This window comes from Chenopodium album, chromosome 12 (assembly GCF_948465745.1).
Source record: "Chenopodium album chromosome 12, dcCheAlbu1.1, whole genome shotgun sequence".
Taxonomy (NCBI): domain Eukaryota; kingdom Viridiplantae; phylum Streptophyta; class Magnoliopsida; order Caryophyllales; family Amaranthaceae; genus Chenopodium; species Chenopodium album.
Window position 1 is genome coordinate 35,369,515 of NC_137845.1, and position 18,760 is coordinate 35,388,274.

Genomic DNA, 18,760 nt, shown 5'->3' on the forward strand with positions numbered 1-18,760 from the left:
TAAGAGCATGAAAATCAATCATTGAATCCTCAAAAAAGAGCACTCGTGATCTCCATCTCCCTTAAGCATCCAACTTCCAAGAGAAACTACATAATCCCCTCCATTACAACCATGAACAACAACTCCCTCAATATCCTTAAACCTCAATGTTTCAAAACCATGCATGAATGGATGCAAATTCATTTCAAACTCATCTCTTTCTCATGAAGCATTATCAATGAACTCACTCAAAAGGCTATGAGTTATCCTTTGACACTCAAAAAACACATTAGACATAACCTCAAATGAGTCCAAATACTCATGGATAGAATAATCACAATCATACACTTGAGACTCATCTAAATGAGAGAAAGGGTTAGGATTTTCAAAATCAACACTCTCTTCATTCTCAACTCCTTCTTCATCACTCAAATGTCACTAATGGGATCCTCACACACTCTTGGTTGCTCAAAATTATCATCATCATCCTCAACACACACATTAGATTGGGATTTTTCACAAACAAGGATCAAAGATGACAGTTAACATTCTAACTCTTCTTTTCTTCTCCTTCCCTCCTCAAGACTCTCCTTATTCTTTTTCATGATCTCTAATTGACTTCTCATAGATTTAAGAATCAACTCTTTACTAGGACAAAGATCATTATCAAGCTCAATGCGCCTAATATAGGATTCAAAAATATCGACAAGAGATTCAAAAGGTGTAGAAGGTTGAGTTTCAACAAGAGAAGAAGGATCACAACTAAGATTGGAAGAATCGACATTAAAATCGTGAGCATATTCATCACATTGGGGAGTGGGGGCACAATCAAACACATGAGAATCGTTATTAAGGGAACGAAGCACATCACAACAAGGCATGGTAAATAATGAAGAAAATTGAAATACACCATTAGCATCAACTTGAGCATGTACCTTATATTCATGAGCAAAAGAGGAAATAGACTTGAAAGCATTTGTTCTAGGTTCACTAATGGGATCATGTGTCAATTCATGTGAATTCATGCAAACATTTGAAGAATTAACATATTGCACATCAATATTAGAATCATGATTACCCCTATTATAAACACCAAAGCAAACTAAACATAAAAATCCCAAACATCATCAATTGATAATGTTCTAAATTCACCATTATGCATGTATTCAACTTCATCCCTAGTTTGCTCATTTAAACCAAAATAACAAATCTCACAAGCTTCCCAAAGACTACAACAATTATAGTCCAAAAATCCCTCAAGTTTATTGAAATATTCACAAAAAGGTTGACGGGAGGAAAACCTAGGTCGTTGAGTTCTAAGTATCCCCTGACCAAACCAAATTTATAACCAAACCCAACCCTTAGTATAGGGGTAAGTCCGGGTCGAACCCGAGGGAATGAGGTATAAGCTAAAGTCTCAAGTTAAGATATCCCAAATTCTAGATAAAGGTTGGTCTAAACAAACTAAACAATGCTACTAAATGAATATAAAGAACGATGTTAAGGATGATAGGGAATTAGGATCCACATGCATTCATGAAAATCATACTAATTGGGCAAGAATTCAACCAATCGAACAATGTGAGTGAAGGTAGCAAATGCAATCAAAATCACTTGTAAAGCTATTTCCTAGGGTCAAGCTAGAGGTCCCTACGAATGACATTCAAAGGGAAATCACAAGGCAAGATTAATCGATAATAATAGCTTCCAAATCAATGTGTCGTGTCATTGAAAACTACTATGCAATCTAGCTTGATAGTTAAGGTTGATCACTCCTCAAGAAATCAAACACATGCACAAATTTCACCAACCAATTTAATCACAATGTTGATCAATCAAAATCCCCCAATTAGCTATGAATTATCACTCATACATGCTTCACCACATCCCTAATAAGTAATCTACTCACTACACATTGCAAAATTGAATAACAAAACTAAACTAATCACCAATTTCATCATCAACATTGTATTCAAAATATGCGCAAGCTATCAAAAATCAAATCAAACAAACAACAAGTAATTAAACCAAATATCAAGAATCAAATACTAAAATTGCATTAAAGAGTAAAGAATTCTTACAAAACTTTGATCAAAATCAAAGAGGAAGAAGATTGAAAGTAACATTCATCAAAATCACCAAGTTTCTCTTTCTAGAATCTAAGAACAAAAGTTTCCCCAAATTAAGCTTCTCTCTCTAAAAATCCAATCTAAAACAAAATCTAGTCTAATTCCCTCTCTAAAAATCAAGAAATTATATATATAGCAAAACTAACAAAGGAGAATTTAGTTAAACGTCCAAAAAGAACCCCAATAGGCGTGCCCTCTACTCTAAATGCGCGGCCGTAAAGAAGTCAAAACGGAACAGGGAAACAAGATTGTGCAGCTGCACCTCCTACCTGCGCGGCCTCGCCAATGCGCTGCACGCCTGCGTCGCCCGCGCTTGGGAGCAAAGCAGCTCCTTCTCGTACGTACGTTGATGCTTCCGTGCGCTCCACTTGATACATGTTGGGGGGTGGCAGTTTCCAAAAGCCTCCACGGTGGGTTCAACACCATTTTTGATGCCCACGCAATTTGAGAGCGCGGCCTAGAAGACTTAGACTTTGCACTCCTTAGCACTTGAGCTTCAAGGGGGGGGGGGAGATCGGCTTGCATCTTGAGCCTTGTAAAATCCCGAGAAAAGGCCATTGAGCTCCTTAGACATCACCAATCTCCTGAAATCAAAGAAAAGCCAACAAATAAAAGAGAAAAAGCAAAATAAACATAAGAAATGCAAGAAAATGGGAAGAACAAATAAGAAAGAAAAAACTAGAGAAAAAGTCATATAAAATTAAAGGAAAAGGGATAAAAGAGTTATAAAAGCAATCAAAATTCATCCTAAAAGAGGCTAAATGAGTGCCATAAATGACACTCATCAAAGGTTCATTGTCTTATTGAGGAAATGAGAGACGTGCCATTTTTTTTTTCACAAAACAAACAAAAATCAAATAAAAGAAAGGTATATACAAATACCTAGACTCAAGCAATCAAAAACACTCAAACATAAATATCGATCCCCGACACGAAGCCATTTTGACGTGGGGAAAACTAGGTCATTGACTAATCCTCCCTAGATACAAACAATATTTATAATCACTTAAACAAACCAAAATACAAGTATAGAGGTAAGTCAAGGATCGAACCACTAGGAATGGTTATGTTCAAATGCTTTCAATAAATGCCTAAGCTAGGTCGAAGTCAAAGGTGAAAAGGTAACATTATTCAACTACCAAAACAAAGAGGCAAACAAATGAAACACTAGGGAATGGGGATCAACAGGCATTAATCAAGATAATTAAGGAATCGAGCAATGCAAGCAATGTAAAGACAAATAGTAGGAGCAATTAGGAGCATTCAATTGATCATCATCATACTCTCCAACCTAGATTTCTCTAGTGCTAAACAATAAGAAGAAACATAATCAAATGCTCAACTAATTATGATCAAATTGATATCAAGTGGTCATGTCAATCAATTCAATCATGCAATCAAGTTTAGCATCATGATTAGCTACACCAATCAAACTAGAAAACATGCAAACCTCTATTAATCAATTTAATTACAACACAAGAACTACTCTAATCCCCAAATCAATCTCAATCCATCAATCATACATGTTTTACCCACTCCTAGCAAGTAACTACTCAAGAATCATCATCTAATCAACGAGCAAGTAAAAGGAATCAAGCATCAATAAATATTTAAGAACAACTACACTAATCAAGAATCAATCACTAAAACCAAATCAAATAATGTAATTAAACAAAGCAATAAAGAGGAGAAAGAGTGAGAAATGCTCATTGATTGATTTTGAGATCTTCAATACAATTGTCACCTTGAATCTTCAATATTTCAAATAACCATTGAAATCTCTCACTTTCTCTCTCTAAATCTACTCCTAAACTAACCCTAAAACTAGAGAGAGAAGCTCTTAACTAAGCTACAAATATGAGAAAGGAAGAAAAATAAAGTCTAAAGTTAAATTACAAAGGGAAGCCCCGAGCTATTTATAAGAAAAAAAGAAGGCGAAAAAACAACAAAACAGAGCTGCTCGGGAAGGCACATCAGCTTGGGCAGGCAAAGATGCCTGGCCGAGCAAACCCAGATGTTGCTTTGGCAGCTTGGCCGAGTAGCTTTTCTTTCCCTGGCCTAGCTGTCGTTGATTCAGGAGTTTGCCGCACCACGAAGCTTGCAATGCGCTACGGTGGTAGCTGCTGCACCGCGTTGCCAACCACCGTGTCACGGCGCCTTCTGCCGCGTGCTTTGCAAGGAGCTGCTCGGGTAGGAGAGAAGTGTGTGGCAAAGTAAATTGGCCTCCCCAACACATCTTATTTTTTCTCTTCAAAGCTCTTAAATTCTCCTTCAATGCTTGGGCACGCATAAAGTCTTGCCCAAGAAACCTGCCCAAGAAAACATGCCTTGATTTCTAGCTTAGTGTTCTTACACTTTAGCTTCCTGAACTGGGTTTTGTTGACTTCCAATGCTTGCGTTGGGCTTCCTCCTTGACATTTGAGCCTTGGAAAATCCCGACACACCTACAAGACAAGCCAAACAAAATGGAAAGCGAGATAAAATCAAAGAAATGCATAAAATGTTAACAAAACCATTAAAAGTACACAAAGCAAGCATTATTTTATAAAAACATGACATAAACGGCTAAAATGAGAATAAAACTACATATAAAATTATCTTATGACTGCCATAAATGTCACTCATCAGTCCTCGACTTTATGGAGTGGGTCCATTTCTAGTGCGTACCAACACACCCCACCTAATCTTCTCTGTCCTTGCAGTCGAGCATGGCGCGCACAAGGGAAACGTACGATAGATACGCTGCCAGGAATCCAAACGGTAGCCTGGTAGATCCTATGGTCCCCAAGGATTCGAGTAATACAGATGGGGAGACCACAAACACAAACACCACTGCTAATGGTAGTGCCTGCTAGGTGGTCAAAGTGACCACTTCTTTCAAGGAGCGCCAAAATCAGCTAAGCACTTCTACGTTTGGGCGAAATCTGGATGCTCTTCATTCTCAATTTACCAACTCGGTCTTAATGCCCTCCAAGCTGCCTTCTTCTGAGAGACATTGTTCTTCATCTCGAGCGAACGCTGTTCCAGCTGTCCAAAATCTGCCACGGTCCTCTGTGGTGTCCGGGCAAAATTTACCACCACCCCTCTCTCCACATACCGAGTCATCCATGCCTAGAACTGGCATTCATATCGCTGAGCCAGTCGATCGCCCCCGTAAAGCTCCATTTGGAAATCACAGGAGTAAAGGGGGAAAGAAATACAAGGGCAAGGCCCCTTTGGTGCCTGAGGGCATTGTGATGGTCGAGCCAGGGCAGGGCTCGACTAGAGGTAGCTTAGCCGAGGCAGCTGTGCTAGATAGAGTTCTGTCCTCCGACTTTGATTCGGCTAGGGCCCCCGAACCTCGTCCAACCAATCAGGGAGCTGACAACCTTGACACCGAGTGTGGCTACGAAGTGAACTTTGACGACCATACGCCTACCCTGTGGGTGATACAATCCTTGGTTTCCTCAACAACAAATTTGAGAACTTTGAGAGATTCTTCAAGATGGGGAAAGACTTCCAAATTCGGCCACCAAGACATTCTTATTCGGTGGTCGCTTCTAAGGACCCTAGAGCCCAATGTCAAGGCTTCAACGTCTATAGGCATTTTCAAGTTTTCCACGGTGATATAATATCTTTTCAAGAAAATTACGCGAGAACCAGCGGTGAAGAAATAAGGAGATTTTTTAAAAGGATCTTACCCTGGGATTCGACATGCCTTTTTATCTTTTAGAACGGGTAAGGAACTTGAAGTCTGGTAGAAAATCCGAATCTTAGTTAGCAGTTTGAATAGATACGGTGTCGTAGCGGGAAGCAAGGCAATGAGAATTGTTTGGTTGGGCCGCCTTAGAGGTTGGCCTCCGCTTTCCTCTTTACCAATTTATCTAGGATCTGCTAAATATCAAATTGCTATGTTCTAGCTAGAGCCGAACAACTGGGAAAATATTTTTAAATAATTGGTGACTTGCCTTAGGAAGGGCTTCACCCCCAACTACCCGGCATTCTGCGCCATGCAGTATATGGTGCGGCTGAAGGCTGATTTAGACTGTCGGTTCATTCTAAACACTTGTTCGAATTACCTGGTGGTCCCGGACATGATGTCTAAGTAGCGTGACTGGAAGCATAACTTCTATCGTATCAAGGCTAAGGATAGGAGGTTCAATCGCAAGATGAACAGGTTCAATGTCGAGCCTGTTTAGCTCGGATGGGGAGATCATCGGCTGACCAGGACTCCTGTCCACGTAGACCGTGCCGACCAACTTGACTACTTTAAATTCAAGAAAGAATATCGGGGCGGATAGCAGGAGCCCATCATTCCTAAGTGGATTGCCCTAGTTGACTGGCTTAAGGTCCCACTGTTTATGTCATCATTCGACCTGCTCCAAAACTATGACCCAGGTGGATTTTCATGTCATGCCCCTTCGAACATATTTTATCTTGAAATTTAATATAACACTTTGCTCTTTTTTTGTTGACAGAACAAGCCATATCCCAGCTTGACCGCAAACAGAAGGGATAGGTGGACATAAACGAGTTCAACTTAGAGTGCTACAGGCTCCTGAGGCAAAGTTACGAGGCAGCTTAGGGGGTACGAACTCATTTCCAGTTCATTCCTTCTCTTTTTTTTTCGTCCGACCTGCTATTTTTTGAAGGAGATCCTTCTCATTTTTGTTCGGACATTCTGATTTTCTTCCATCTGGCCTAGTTGATATGCTTGGGGTGATCTTTCCCATCACTTCTACTCGGACATGGTAGATTATCTTCGGATGGCCGAGATGATCTTGATGGAAAGGTGGTTCATTACTTCTTTACTCGGCCAACAATTCTAACTTTTCTTTCCTTGGTTTTAATTTTCAGTCAGCTAGCCCGAAGCCGGCGAGGAAGCGATCGGCGTCCGCTTCAAAGGACGAGGGGTCGTCCAACTCTCGCAAAGTCTCTGCGTCCAAGACCCCCTTAGGGGCACAGGCGACCAAGGCAAGGTCGCGAGTTGCTAAGGAGAAACCTAAAGGAGGAGAACTCCAGCTGACACCTAGTGGGGCCTCCCTGCCCTCGGAGCCACAGCCGACTGAAGTGGCCCAAGATGAGACCGTCTTAAAGACGGAGAGAAAAAGTCATCCCTGAACCAAACAGTCGGCAATAACTCGTCTCCGCATATCGAGTACTCGGGGACTCGGCCAACAGGTTCCCAAACTAATTAGGGGCAGCTGTCTCCGCCCAAAGCGGACGAGCAACAACCTACGTCTACTTTTACACAAGAGGGACGTTCACAAGCACCCCCTACTTTCTTGGAAACCACTCGTTCAGCCCTTTCTTGTGAACTTTGGGAGTTAGCTTTTATTTTAAACTTTCTAACTTGTGTTCTTCGCTGATATTTCCAAGGAAATGGACGTCCGACTTCCTGGTTCTTCACTGACAGGGGCCAAACGTAAGGCTATCCGGGAGGCCATGCTTAAGGTTGTCCCGGCCAAGACTCAAGATAAGTTCTGAGGTATCCATGGTTAACAGCTGCGTTGAGGTATCTAAGCTTATTTCAAATTTCAACACTAAGCTTTTTTTTATTCTTTCTTATACTGATTTGTTTCCATTCGTTCTCAACTTCTCCTTAGGCTCTTCGTCTTCCAATACTGGCGTCCGCAGTAGAGACGTGAGATCCAAGCGGCCTGGGATGACATCCGGCGGCTGTAGGACGAGAACACTAGCTTGCTAACGCTGGAGAGGATCCTGCACGAGACTGCTCTCAATGTCGTGACTAAAAAGGCGGCGAGACAGACTGAGGACATTGTCAAAGTGGGCGATGCTCTTAAGAGAGAGCGGTTGGCTAACGAGATTCTTGCCAAGGAGAGAGATGAGGCAGTCTCCCAAGCGGCCACTTGGAAGAATGCGGCTGAGGCTTTAGAGAAGCTCAAGGTCGAGCTAGAGAGTAGCAGGGAACCCTTGGAGATGACGCTGAAGGCCGAAGACGAGCAGAACTGGGAAGCAGAGTGCCTTAAGAAAGAGGTGAAAGAGATGAAAGAACTGCTCTAGGCTCCCGGGCAATCTCTCGTGAGGAGATGATCTGAATTGAACAGTCGGCCATCACTAGCCTTAAGAACAGTTTTGAGGAAGCCTTCTCTATGATGGTGGGTGTTAGTGAAATGGGCTTCTACTTGGAGTGCTTCACTAGACAGCTGGACTTTATTATCATGAAGGATGAATGCGAGGCCGCGGGGATGCCTGTTTCTCCCTTCGTCAAAACCCCTTCCCCCATTCAAAGTGATGATGATGAGTCAGGTGGGGAAGAGGAAGAGGAAGGGGAGGAAGAGCCGGCCAAAACCGACAATGCGGCCAAGGAGGGTCAGTCGGCCGCAGGCAATGGTGCAATGGAGGCGGCAAAGTGAAGAACTCTCCTCTTCTTCTACAGCTGTTAAGCTTTATGTTTGTTTATTTTTGTTTTCGCTGAAGACTTTTTCCACCACATGTTAAAGCGGTCTTGTATAATATATTTGCTAATTTTGTCGCCTGTTTGAGCGGCTTTAATTTACGCAACCTTCTTTCGATTTTCATACTAAGCAATTTTAAGCAATTTTTTCGTGTTTTATGCCCTTGCGTACGAATGTTTTTTTTTACTAGGGATATGCCCCTTCATTCGGCGTTTGCTTAGTCCATATTGCAAGAGGTTTGATTAACTTAGTAGATTTTATACCTTAAAGGGTATGACGACTAGTAAGTTAATCAAATCATAATAATGATTGCCCATAGACTAGGTGAATGCCGAATGAACATTTAATGTACAACCGCTTTATTGGCTTTGTTTGAATTGTCCTTTGATGCTATTGCTCGGAGCACCCAGGAAATTTCAAGTATATTCTCAACTTGGAAATTTCTAAGTAATCGCTGGGCTCGTACGCCTAGGCATGTCCTTGCCCTTCCTTGGGTAAAAATACCTTAGGCGATTGTTAGGATTTCCTGATGCTCATCCGTTCGACCATTATGAGGCCGGATGGATTGTTTAATCTTTTGGCCATTTTTGGCCGAGTTGTTTAGATATGGAATGCCCCAACTAGACATCCTACTTGGCCGATTTAACATGCCCCTTTCTTAGGCCGAGCTGCTCTTTCTCAAGAAACTTTGTTTTTCTTTTTGGGTGGCTGCATTTTCTATGCTTGACTTCACTTGGAGGCCAAACAACAATACTACAAGCAACCTTATTGTCTATTATATTTGACATTTTTGCTTAACAATGGATAAATAAATTGCAGGAATGTTAGTAACAATGCTTGACTTTTTCATTAATAACGTCAAATTTACATTGTTGTGGCTGTACAGCTTTAATTACCATGCTTGGTCGTTAGACCTAGTTTTATAAACAACAGTTGGCTAAGTACAAAACTTTAAACATGATATTTTTTCAGATTGTTCGTATTCCAAGTAAGAGGAATAGGACGACCATCTAAGGCTTCGAGATGGTGGGTACCATCTCGCACTTCTTCTTTGATTTGGTAAGGCCCTTCCCAATTCGGGGTTAACTTTCCGTCTTCATTAGCTCGGCCTACCGCTTCCATTTTTCTCATGACCAAGTCTCCAATCTTCAGTAACTACTTACACAATTTGCGGTTGTACACCCTTGTCATTCTTAGACGATAAATTTCATGTCTAAGTGCCGCATTGCCCCTAGCTTTTGGAAGGAAGTTTAGGGCGGTCTTCATGGCCTCCCAATTGGCCGATTCATCATATAAAATTACTCGAAGAGTGGGTTTGTACATTTCAATTAGGAGCACGGATTCTATGCCATAGACTAGAAATAATGGGGTTTCCCCTGTTGAGCTTTTTGTTGTCGTCCGAATGGACCATAGCACATTAACCAACTCATCAGCCCATAGGCCGCCCGCTTTTTCAAGCTTCCGCTTGATACCGTTGGAGATCAACTTGTTGTATGCTTCAACTTGACCATATGCCTTTGGGCGTCCAATCGAGGCAAAATTGTGTAATATGCCCTGGTCGCTCAGCTAATCTTTAAGCTGGCCGATCTCAAATTGAGGTCCATTGTCGAACACCATCGATTGTGGAACGCCAAAATGAGTGATGACATTCCTCTAAATAAAGGTTGACACATTTTTCCATTTAATTCCTCGGACGGCCTCAGCTTCAACCCACTTTGTGAAGTAGTCTACAGCTACTAACACATAACATCTTTGTCCGGAGGCAATAGTGTACAGCCCCAAGATGTCCATGCCCCATTTTGCAAAGGGAAGTGGACTACTTATGGCCGACAACATATTTGCCGGGCGATGAATAAGGGTTGCAAATCTTTGACACTTATCGCATTTTTTCACCATTTGCATGACGTCCGTTGTAATGCTTGGCCAGTAGTACCCCAAATGGGTAGCTTTCTCACCTAAGGTCATCCAGCACATCATGCCCCCTTTCCGGCGTAATTTACTTCAAATATGGTTTCACTAAAGCTTTTTTGAACAACTCCCGTTCTTTCATTTTAAACCAAGTTTCCCTCCTATTCATCAGCCAACTCTCTTTTGGGTCGTCTAGAAGAATTCCATCCTTCAGATAGGAGATAATTTCATCCATCCATGTGGAACTTTTGTCAATAATTTATACTGGCTCGGCATCAATACTTCTCTTTTCCTTAAATTCCCAAAAAACGGATCTTGTAGTATCACATGATGTCGAGGAGGCTAACTTGGAGAGTGCGTCTGCCTGATGATTCTCAGATTGCAGGACTTGTTGTAGCGTGAAGTGCTCCAGGCTCTCAGCCTCATCCTTCACCATCAGAAGATATTTCATCATGGTCGGCTCCCTGGATTCATAGTCACCATTCACTTAGCTGACTATTAGCTGGGAGTCCAAACTTGCATCAATCTTTGTTACCCCGGCCGCCTTACACATTCTGAGGTCGGCTAGAAGGGCTTCATACTTGGCCTCGTTGTTAAAGGATTGGAATTGAAATCTTAAAGCATATTCAAACTTACCTCATTTTGAAGATTAACAAATGATACCGGCGCCACATCGGACGCCGTTGCGCTTTCGTCCACAAAAACTTTCCAAATCTGATCCCATGCTAGCTGTAAGTGCGGCCGTGTCATTTTAGCCAAGAAGTTTGCAAAGGCTTGACCCTTGATTTCTTTTCTAGGTTCGAAAGTGATATCAAAACCCCTCAACTCTAAGGCCTATTTAAGCATTCGACCACTGACCTCCAATGTTGTGAATGACTTCTTCAACTGTTGGTCCGTGTAGACCACAATCGAGTGAGCAAGAAAGTATAGCCTTTGTTTCTTTGATTCCATGAACAATGCCAAGCCAAAATTTTCTATGGATGGACACCTAAGCTCGGCATTGTGTAAGACATGGATTATGAAATACACGGGGATCTGATGGCAGTTTCTTTCAGCAAACAGGACAACACTTAAGCAATGATCTGAAATTGTAAGGTACATGTCTAGCTTCCCATCTTTGAGCAGGTTAACAAGCCGAGGAAATGTTGCAAATGGTTCTTCAACTGTACGAAGGCTTCCTCGGCCTCCTTTATCCACTCAAACATAGCTTTCTTCTTGATAGTTTGGGAAAAATAATGACACTTATCCCCTGATCTTGATATAAATCATTCGAGTGCGCCTAAACAGCCTGTCAGCCTTTGAACTAATTTTATGATTATGGGCGATTTTATGTCTAAGACCGCCTGAATCTTCTCAAGTTGGCCTCAATGCCGCGCTGATCAATAAAAAATCCGAGAAATTTACCGAGCTCAACACCAAAGACACATTTCGTTGGATTTAACATCATCTTTTTGACGAAGGGAAATTCTAGGTTGTTGGATTCTAAAACTCCTTCAATCAAACAAAATTTATAACCAAACCTACTCCTAGTATAGGGGTAAGTCCGAATCGAACCCAAAGGAATGGAGGCATAGTCTTAAGTCAAGCTATTCCGAAGATTGAATAATTGGTTTGGTAAAATAAAAACAAATCAACACAACAAATTCTAAATGGAAATCAATATCAAGTTACTAGGAAATTAGGATCCACATGCATTCACGATAAACATGCTAATTTGATAGGAATTTGATCAATCAAATATTGCGAGTGAAAATAGTAATTGCAATATAAAACACTCTAAAAGTTATTTCCTAGGTGTACAACTAGTGGTCTCTACGAATGACTATCAAAGGAAAGTCACGAGTCAAGTTCAATCGATAAGAGTAGCTTCTAAATCAATGTGTCGTATCAATGAAAACTACAATTCAATCTAGCCTGATAATCAAGGTTAGCAACTCCTCAACAAATCAAACACATGCACAATTTCTATCAACCAATTTAATCACAATATCAAATCAATCAAAATCCCCAAATTAGCAATAGTCTATCATTCATACATGCTTCACCACATCCCTAGCAAAGGATCTACTCACTACACATTGTAGAATTGAGAAACCAAACTAAACAAATCATCAATTTCATCATCAACATTGTAATCAAAATATCAACAATCAATTCAAACAATCAACTAGAAATTTAACAATGTATCAAAGATCAAACACTAACATTGTATTAAAGAGAAAATAATTCTTACAAAACTTTGATCAGAATCAAAGAGGATGAAGATTAGAAGTAGCAATCATCAATCACCAAGTTTCTCTCTCTAGAATCTAAGAACAAAAGCTTCCCCAAATTTGAGCTTCTCTCTTCAAAAATCTAATTCTATTTGATTTCTAATACAAATCTAATTCTCCTCTCCCTCTAAAAAGTAAGAAAAATATTTATATAGTAAAACTAACAAATGAGAAGTTAGTTAGACGTCCATAAAGAACCTGTACAGGCACGCCCTCTCCTCATATTGCGCGGTCGCGAAGAAATGGGTATACCACCAAATTTGGATTAAGGGAGCAAAATCATCATCAACACATCATAATAAAACAATCATCTCAACATCATCATCAAAAAAGATACTCAACAAGATAAACATGAGATTCATAGAAAACAACAACACTCGACATCATCAACCATAGATCAAGACAAGCAATCACAAGGCATCAAGGCACTAAAGATCAAAGATATTAACAACAACAAAATTGGCCACTGAGTCATTTCCACAAGAATAAAGTTCCCCCAAGCTAGACAAAAATACATCTCAACATCCCATCAATACAAAACAAAAAATCACATAACAAAAGGGATGAAGGAAAAAGCACAAAGAGGGGGAACTAATTACCACTAGGCCCGGCATCATCATTGTTGTCATCCCTATCATAGGAGAACCCGGATGGGGGACCATAAGGATCCCATCCCCTGGTGTAACCGGGTGGCCAACCATAGTGGCCCCTAAAGTTGTTTTGTTGCTAAGGGGCCAAGGAAGTAAATTGATCGGGCAATGCTAGTGGTAAAGGATGGGTGGGGTCGACATAGGGGTAGTTAAGATCACCCTTATAGTCACTCCCACCGGGCACATGGTAATAATAGTTACCGTGCTCATCCGAAAAAGTGCGAGTCTCGGTGTTAGACCCTTGAGGTCCTTGCCAATATGGGTATGTTGGCTTCCCATCACCCCCTCTAGACGACACGGGATCGAGTTGAGGAGGGAAGTATGGATAGTTAACCGCGGGGGTGATCTCCCCACGGTTAACACTAGCATCATAAAGTTGTTGTTGAATAAACACACCTTGTTTCATTTCAAAGATGCCTCTCATTTGATTGTAGATCGCACATCCCCTCCATGCAATGTTGCATGCCTTGCATTTGAGCACTCAAGGCTTCCATTTCGGGGTTTGAGAATTGATGTTGTTGTTGTTGTTGAGGTTGTTGTTGTTGTTGTTGATGTTGTTAGTATTGTTGCTCTTCATTAAGAACATCCTCCATCTCATAATCATCGGGAAGGCGGTTTCTTGAGGGGACAATCTATACATTGGGAGCATGCCGGTGAAGGGAAGTCAAGGAGGGGTTAGGAAGATAGAACCAATGAGCACCCCTCCTCAACCAATCATATACCTCATCATCATCGTTCTTTGCCAAAAATTGCACTTGCTTAGTTGAGCGATGTCGAGGTAGAGAGAATTAGCCTCTCCCATCGGTGTGCAAGAAGCGAGGTAGCGTCCAAAACTGAGCTTGGTAGCCAATCTAGTTACCATGCTACCACAAGGAATATCTCCCGACTTCTTCCCATGCATATCAATGCAATTTCTCAAGAAAATGTGCCCCAAGTTTAGCCTGCCTCACCACGCCTCTCTAGTGGCCAATCAAAGAACAACCAATTTGAGCTTTGACATTTTACCCAAATCTTGCTTTGGGAATACCGCAATTCCCAAAAGCATATGAAGAACCGAAAGACAAGGTTGGATGATGTCACTAGTTAGAGATTAACGAGCGGTGAATGCATTCAAATCCGAAATGTCATGTCACCAAGCATTTTGGGAAAATCCATTGAAGAACTCATGCTAGGGAAATAGAACATCCGCACCTGGATTGAAATCAAGTGCCGCATTGAATTCAGCTAGAGATTGAGTTTGCTCAACATTGAGGAGTTAAAATGAGATTCGATAATATTTTTCACCAACCAGAGTGGAAGAGAGTGAAGCAAGAAACTCTCTTGTTGGCTTAAGGTACGTTCGGTAACAAGTGTTGACAAAGTTACCGATCCGGAGGTTGTCAAACAAAACCCAAAGATCCTCATCGATGCCCAACTTAACCAAGCTTCCTTGGTGGTAATGCTGAGAGGGCTTTAGGGTTCGTTTCTTGAAATCGGCAAAGAGTGGTTTATGGTTTGGGTTTGCAAAACGTAGTTTGGGTAGTGATAAAGGTTCATTGCTAGTTTGTGTTTGTGTTTGAGGCAAGGGTGAATTTGAGGGAGTGGGTTCTTCGATTGTTACTTATGTTTCCCTCTTCTTAGAGGTAAGTAATTTCAGGATTTTTGACATGTTTTTTCCACAAAGTTATCAACCAAAAACCAATCAAATGCTCCTCAATCAACCACAATCACAATACCAATCACCACAATACCACACTACTTTCAAACAAACCACCACACAATCACGAAGCTACTACCAAGATTCTCAAATTCCAAGTTCTTCAAAGAGCCACCAAAAATTATCAAATATGCTAAACAATCATCAACAACACAATGTGAAGCAAATTCAATTAGCAAAAAACAAATATAAGCATCCAAATTATCAAATTAATCACCGTATTTAACAAAAACAATACTACTACGATTCACAAGTATGAACAATCAAATTCTCAACTAAAATTGATGTAATTATGCAAAATAAGAGTAGAGAAAATGATTATACCGTACAAGAAGCAAGATTGAACAATTTTAGAGCCCAAAATTCCTTCAAACCGAAAATCCCCAAATTGCTCTTCAATGGAGGAAAAATATTGGAGACAAAGAAATGGAGGAAATTAGTATGTGTTTTTGTAATTTTGGTGAAATTTGAGTGGAAATTTAATGAATTTTTAAGGAAGTTTGGAGTTTTAAGTAAAGGATTGAGAGTTAGGAGGTTAGGGTTTCGTGAGTTAGAGAGATAGGGTGTGCGTGCATTGGTGAGGTTATGAGGGAAATGAGGGAAAGAAAGAAGAAAGAAGAAGAAAAGCTGCAGGCTAGGCACTTGCGCGGCCGCGTAGCGAGGGTGCGCATCCGCGCACGTAGGCCGCGCGCCCGTGCTGGGTGGCTGCGCGCCTGCGCTCCCCTGCTGCTTGCTTCTTCTTTCTCTTGGTGAGCTCGACTATGGTCTCTATGCATCTTTATCATCCCGAGATTTTTTGAACTCACTAAACATATCAGTTTCAAAATGCATTGACAGTGGGTTCAACATCCCAAATTAATGAGAGCACCATAATGAACCCACCAAGCACAAACTTCCTTCACAATAAAGCACAATTTTTCTAAACTCACCTCACTGATTACCTTATCCATAGGACTCAAAATTCAAGAAAATCGAGCACACTCTCATCATCAATCACGAAACTCCTCATTATGCTTATGCTCGCTCAAGGGGTCCAATTCCCATGAAAACAACCTACAAATCCAAACACAAAACAAGTGAAAGAAAGGAAAGAAAGTTAAAGAAAATTAAGAAATATAAAATCAAAAGAAAAGGTTAGAAATCCGGGTTTCCTCTCGGGAAGTGCTAGCTTAAGTTCCTAACCTCGACCCTTCCTCCAAATCACGGAGGATCAAAGAAAACCACTTTGTCCAAAGCGATTGAGGGGTCAAACTTCATGCCACTCCTTGAAAACTCCACTTCCTTCTTATATGCATTCTTTTGATTTGAAAACTCCGACTCAAGCTTGTTTTTTTTCAATTTCATTTTCTTCTTCATGAATGCTCTCTTTTTCTTCTTTGTCTTCTTACTCCCCGTAGTAGACGGTTTTGCACCATCAACACATATGGAGTCATCTTCAACCTTCCTTGGGTAAAGTTCAAACCATGAAGGGATCTCAATCACATCCTCATCCACAAGTCTTGAGGACTTCATGTTATCTTCACTAACTAACTTTCTTTCAACACTTATAGGAACATCATCACAAGATACAAGAACCTCGTAAGTAGAAGACACAATCATGGAAAAATTGTCATTAGAACGAGATGAATTGATACACATGATACCTTTCATAAAAGATAAAGACTCATGCATTGACTTTAGCTCAAAACTCTCCTTGTTATTACCAACACGCTATGTAATAAGGCCACCTTTCACATCAATTAAAGCAGCCGAAGTAGCTAAGAATGGTCTGTCTAGGATAATAGGTATATTGTCATCTTCCGCAATTTCAAGCACAATGAAGTCAACGGGAAATTGTAAACTCACCTATCTTGAGGGGGACATCCTCAACTCTTCCCTTGGGAAACTTAATAGAAAGGTCGGCCAATTGTAAGCTTCTTAAAAACGGAATAAGGCATTATGCTAACACTAGCACCAAGATCACAAAGGGCATTTTGAAACATTTTTCCTTTAATCTTGCAAGGGATTGAAAAATTGTCTGATCTTTCATCTTTTCGTGTAAATCATTGTGGATAAAAGCATTATAACACTCCCCAACTTTCAACGAATAAACCTCATTACACTCTCTTTTTCCACTCAAAATTTCCTTAAGGAACTTAGAATATCTTAGCATTTGTGTCAAAGCTTCGGTAAAAAGGATAGAAAGATGAACGTCCTTAAGTATATCAAGAAATCTCCCAAATTGCTCATCAATTTTAATCTTCAAGAACTTTTGGGGATATGGAAGTTTGGGTTTAATTACATCCTCATGCAATTTTTCTTTATTTTTCACTTTTTTCTTTGGCATCTTAACTCTCCTTCTTTGACACATCAAGTTCTTTCTCCCCACATGAATCACTCACCTTCTCACCCTCCTTACTCTTCCTAGAAATACTCTCTTCAAGCACTTTACCACTCTTAGTGGTGATAGAATACATCGGTTTCTTAGTATCAACTCCTTGAGAGGGTAAAGAGGTAGGGTTAGTACTCTCCTTCAATGTGTTTGTCAATTAGGTGATTTGTGTCTCAAGCATTTTGTTGTGTGTCATCATCTCATTGAACTTTTTATCACTCACTGACATGTAATTGCTCAAAATTTTTGTTTGTTTCTCAATGATTTCTTCCAAAGTAGTTCTAGAAGATGAATGTTGGGCATAAGAATTATCACCATTGCCTTGAGTTCTTAGAGCAAATCCGGGTGGGGGTCCCCTTTAATTGTTGTTTTGAAAATTATCCCGATTTTGGTTGCTCCAATTACCCCGGCCTTGATTTTGGCCATTGTTTTGGTGATGGTTACCATAACCTTGATTTTGGCTTTGGATTCCATACCCTTGACCTTGACTTTGATTATTATAGCCTTGATTGTTATAGTTACCTCGGAAATTTTGATTTCCTTGGTTTCTATAACCTCCATTTTGGTTATAATTATCAAAGTTCACTTGTTGGTGAAAGTTCCTATTCCTATAGTTCCTTTATCCCTCAAATCTTTGCCCATTGTTGTTGTTTGAAAAAAAGTTCACTTGTTGAAAAAAAGTTCACTTGTTCACACTCATTGTTATCAACATTATCACAATCATTAAAAGCATGTGGACGATTAAAAGCATCATGATCATATGATCCACATATATCACAAAATAAACAACCATTTGACATATTGTTTGAAGTAGAAGGAGGAGTTGAGTTAGAAGATGTCATCTCCCCTTATTGTGGGAAGGAAGAATTGGTGCTTGTGACGAAGCACTCTCAAGCTTTTCTTTGATCGAGGTCATCTCCTTTCCCAAGTTTGAAATTTGTGAGGACAAATTGTTGATGGCATTGAGATGGTCGATCGAATACATCGTAGAACCACTTTTTTTTGTCGACTATCTCTCACCTTCTTGCCAACCCATGTAGAGTCTCACTACGTCCTCAATTACGTCCACCACCTCTTCTTCCGTCTTGTTCATGATAGGACCTCCGGCACCGGCATCTAAGCAAGATTTTCCTTGAGGGCTTAGACCTCCATAAAAAATTTGGATGATTTGATAGGTGGGAATCCCATGATGTGGGCACTCTCTTTGATACTCCTTATACCTTTCATATTCCTCATATAAGCTCTCATTCCCCTTTTGCTTGAAGCTTTGAATGAGCGTTCTTGCTTCGGTCGTCTTCTTTTGTGGATAGAAAAGAGATAGAAACTCTTTTATCACTTTATCCCATGTCCTTAAAG

At 40.5% G+C, this 18,760-nt stretch overlaps 1 pseudogene; it reads left to right on the forward strand.

Moving 5' to 3' along the window:
• The first annotated feature begins 18,585 nt into the window (after positions 1-18,585).
• On the forward strand, positions 18,586-18,683 carry LOC145573519 (small nucleolar RNA R71; annotated as a pseudogene).
• The last annotated feature ends 77 nt before the right edge of the window (positions 18,684-18,760 follow it).